Consider the following 5,000-nt stretch of genomic DNA (forward strand, 5'->3'; position numbering starts at 1 on the left):
GTGTGTATATACATATATATATATATATATATATATATATATATATATATATATATATATATATATATATATATATGTGTGTATATGTGTGTATGTGTATATGTGTATATATGTATGTGTATATATGTGTATATATGTATATATATGTATATATATATATGCATATATATATATATATATATGTCTCCTTATACCTATATAAGGGCATTCCAAACTTTTCTTCCATTCCTAACTTGTTTTAAGTTAGCTTTACATGGCAAAATATAGTTTGGTTCAAATGTCTGTTGTCCCTTTAGACGAACGAGTTGAGTTTTGGGTTTTTGGTTTCCCCCTAAATGTTTTTGGAGTCTATGGCGAGACTCATTTTAAGGTCTAGTTAGCCCCCCTCCCCCACCCGAATAGGATCGTTCGAGTAGGTTCGGCTTGAGAGTCGTGAGACCAGTGTAGGTTATAGTACTTAAGGTAGCATTAATCTACATTGACTCCTCAAAGATTGAAGTTTAAAAAATGAACTGCATGTTGGCATAGTTAAAGTCCTCATAGTCTCTAACTAAAGTACACACAAAATGCATTCTTGCTAGGGGTGTTCAGAAACAATACCAAACCAAATAAACAATGTCTCAACATTGACAACAGTAGTGACCAAGCAACTAGAAAACAACGTTTCAACATCAACAAAAGTAGTGATTACGCAACTAGAAAACAACATTTCAACTGCGTCACTCACGCTGATTGTCAGATTCGATCACTTTATCGCGTCTGAGTTGTTATCTTAACACTTAATTAAGCTTGGACTTATTTAGTTTCTGCTTGGACAACTCTTTTTCCCACGAGGTCTGAGTTTGTGAGATCTTTGTCTCCTGTGGAGTTATTGAACGCCTTATGTAGTTTGACTTGGTTTCGATGTACCCATTTAACAATTGGCTATTTTTGGCCTATGCTGATTTTGATCTGGTAGACAACTGGAGACAGTTTGTCTGTTTTCAGGTGGGGTCCAGTCCACCTGGGCATCAGTTTGCGGATGAGAGTTCCAGTCCCGGACTCTCCTTTCCCGGTTGTGGGGGCGAACGTGTAGTACCAGACCCTATCTCCCACTTGGAGTTCCTCGTGAGAGGCTTTTTGGTCATAGTACGCCTTTCGTCCCTCAGCGGATTTTTCCAGGTTTCTCTGGGCAAAAGCAAAGGGGATTTTAAGGTGTTTTTCCAAGTCATTCATGTATTGTTGTGTGGCTGTTGTCATGGCAGCATCGCCTGGTTGGTACAACAGGTGTAGAGGGAGAGTCATTTGACAGCCCGTCATCATCTCGAAGGAAGAGATGCCAGCCGATGTGTGTGGAGTGGCCCTTATGGCCATGAGGACCAGAGGGAGTTTCACGTCCCAGTCCTTGTGATTTGCGGCTACGTATTTCTTCAAAATACTTACCACAGTTCTGTTTGCTCTCTCCACTTGACCTGAGGCTTGTGGGTGGTGGCCAACATGGAAGTTGACTTTGATACCTAGCATCTTCCACAGTTTTTTCATCACTTCAGCTGTAAAGTGTGTACCTTGGTCTGAGTTCACCCTGAGGGGAAGTCCAAACCTTGAAAATACATGATTCATTAGTAACATAGCAGTTGTTTGTGCTGTGTCGTTAGGAGCTGGTAGACATTCTACCCATTTGGTAAATGTGCAAGTTACTGTGAGAAAATATTTATTTCCTCTAGTACTCTTAGTAAGTGGTCCAACCCAGTCGATCTGGAGGTCAGACCATGGGAATGCAATGCCTCTACTTTGCAATGGTGCTCTGTGGAGTGGTCAGGATGGCTGAAACTGGCCACAGACCAGGCGCCCTTTTATGTAGTCCTTGACATCCTTTTTCATTCCAGGCCAATAAGCAACTTGTTTTAATGCTGTCAGCCTGGCGTTATCTCCCTTGTGTCCTGCGGACGGGAAGTCATGCGCGTGAACTAACATCACCCCATGTGGTCATGGGGGACCATGAACACGGGTGAGGATGTCGGTCCATGAGCAAAAGTTAGGATGCCCTTGATTATTTTTAGCTGTTTGCACAGCTGAAAGAGGACTTTAAGGTCTGGATCGGAATCCAGGTCGACTTCGGACGGAGTGATTTTGTCTGGGTCAGTCAAGTACAGTATCATCGAGTTTATCGCAGGATCCAACTTCTGAAGTTGGATTATGTCTGGGTCAGTCAGCACGGGTTGTACAGAGACCATGTTGTCAGCTGGTTTGGCTGCAGCCTGTGCACATGTGACTGCTATTAGTAGGTTGTACTGCCAGAGTTGCGAGCAGCCAGGAGGAGTCAAAGGACCACGGAGGGCCGTCCACGGCTCCGTCCTTGGCTAGGAAGTCTGCAAGGTCATTATACCACTTGTCATCGCCTAGGACTCTTGAATGTCCTGGAACCTTCTTCCAGTAGACCTGTAGGTCATGTGATGTCACCAAGTGATCACATGCCATTAAAAGCTCTTTGTGTTTGACCACTTTCTTGTTGCTTGTGAGAAAGCCATTCTGTTTCCACAGAGCGAGATGACACAAGAAACAAAGTCGAGCGTAATTAGAGTCCGTGCAGATGACTAGCGTTTGGATGGAGGGTTCTACTGCCATCTGGAGAGCTATTAGGATTCCTGCTATCTCAGCGTACTGAGAAGACTGAGAGCCTAATTTATAGCTAAAAGTGACCTCTTCTTGGTCTTGGAGGAGGATCCCTCCAGCACCTGATTTGCAGTTTTTTTTCGTGGTGGAATGAGCAGCCATCCACGTACAATGTTGTCATATCTTTGCAGATATTGCTATCAAAGTAGTGGTGATTCGGGTCCTCACTTACTGAGGGTTTTTCCGCAGCTGGCAGTTGGGTGGCTGGTACATCTTGTGTACATTCCTGGCAGAGTGCCAGGTCGGTGCCCAAATGTGACTTCTTGTTTTGTTCGTAGCAGATGTCTAAGTCAAAACTTTGAAGCGCCATGAGCCACGTGGCTACCCGTGAGTTTGTCACCACACCATCTCTGATGCGTTGGCTATTTAGGAAAGTTACTGGCTGGTGTTGTGTTTCAACAATGATTTCTTGTCCACCTATGTAACTGGAGAAGTGTTTAACTGCCCACACAGTGGTCAGTAGAGCTTTCTCACAGTCTGAGAACTTTAATTCCGGGCCTGCCATTGTCTTACTGGTGTAGGCCACCACACGCTTGTCTTTGTCGTGCATCTGGTACAGACCTGCACTTATGCAGTGAGCTGAAAAGCCCACTTCCAAGTGAAACTATTTGTTATAGTCTGGATAGACTAGACATGGGGCTGACCTGAGTCTGTCCCTGAGAGCGTTCATTGCCTGCTGTTGGATATCAGTCCAGACAAATGGGACGTCTTTCTTTAAGAGTTCAGTCAGTGGTTTCGCAAGGTCTGCATAGTTCTCTATGAATTGGCGTGAGTAGTTACACACACCCAGAAAACTTTGTAGTTCTCTGAGATTGGTGGGGACTTTGATTTTGTCTAGGCCTTGGGTGCGAGTCAATTGTGGTTGTATTCCGTCTGGACCTACTAGTAGGCCAACTTAGTCCACCTTGGTCCTGTACCACTGGCATTTTGACAGTGAGATTTTAGCACCAGCAGTAGTCAATTGATTCAGAACGTGGTCGATCTCAGCCAAGTGAGTCCAGTGTTGGCTGCCTCAAAAGGACATCGTCCACGTAGATCAGTGTCCCACGTAGATCAGTGTCCCACGTTCGTGGGCGTCTGGACATGCTTTGTTCAAAAAGATGTTGAACTCAGCTGGTGAATTAGCGTAGCCAAAGGGACACCTGGTGAAGGTGTATTGTCGGCTACCAAAAGTGAAAGCTAGTTTGTGTTGGTCCTCGGCGTGCACAGGAATGGTCCAAAACCAGAGGAGACGTCAAGGGTGGAAAAGTACTTACCATCGGTGACCTTGGGCAGTTCCTGTTGGATCTGGGTCATTGGCCAACTGGATAAAGGAACTTGTTTGTTTAGCTTTCTGTAGTCTATGGTAAGTCTCCACTCACCATTTGGTTTCAAAACTGGCCATAAAGGTGCAGAGTAGGTGCTATTACAATGTCTGATTATGCCTTTATCTAAAAGGTCATCAATGATTTCCTTGACAGGTTGATGTGCTGCCAGGGGAATCTTGTATTGTCTGACAAATGTAGGCGGTGAGTTGGGCGGAGTTGGGATGCTCACTGCGTGGATCGAGGTCAACCCACAATCCATTGAGTCAGTCGAGAATGACTTCTCATATTTCATGAGAACTTGGCGGCGTTTGTCCCTTTCTTCATCAGTCGTCAGGGCGTCTGCTTGGACGACCACCTGTTCAATCTGTGAAGAGATTGCTAAGGGTTCTTGATGTTTGGGGAACTCCAGTGAGTCCCTTTCTGTGTCGTTAGACTTGTCTATAGGTAGGACACAATAGATTTGAGGTCCTAAATCGACATCATTGATTGAGAAGAGAGCTATGGCCTGTGTTGGTTTCGTTAACCAAACTGGACCAGTCTCTTGACTCGATAACAGGTTGTCTGGGAGTCCTCCCAGAAATGGAATGCCTAGTTCAAAATCATGAAAATCTGTGGAGATCAACCATCCTAGCTTTGTGTTTTTGGGGATCAGTACCTCTTCTGTGCCTGTGTTACACACAGCAACAGATGTGGTTCTGGAGTCGAGGCTCACTTGGCTTGTGGCCTCAATGAACAGTCCTAGTTTGAAAAACCTAGGAGATGATTGAAAGTACACCTGTTTAAGGCTAATAGCTTGTCCCGCCACAATGTGGACTTGTACCATTAGGTTTGTTACCTGAGGTGGTACTGAGGTGTTTCGGTTGTTAGCAACCTGGCAGACCTCTGGAATGGTCTGTTTTGCCATTAGGTTTGCTGTGTCTAGCACAAGAGGATCCTTTGTGGCTGGTTTTACTGACCGCAGTACATTGTGGCTGGTGTCCACTCGGACACCTAATCTTACCAAGATGTCAGAGCCTATGTAGGTTGCATGTGGTAAGTCTG

The sequence above is a fragment of the Nematolebias whitei genome, chromosome 19, assembly GCF_014905685.2.
Source record: "Nematolebias whitei isolate Nwh7 chromosome 19, NemWhi1, whole genome shotgun sequence".
Taxonomy (NCBI): domain Eukaryota; kingdom Metazoa; phylum Chordata; class Actinopteri; order Cyprinodontiformes; family Rivulidae; genus Nematolebias; species Nematolebias whitei.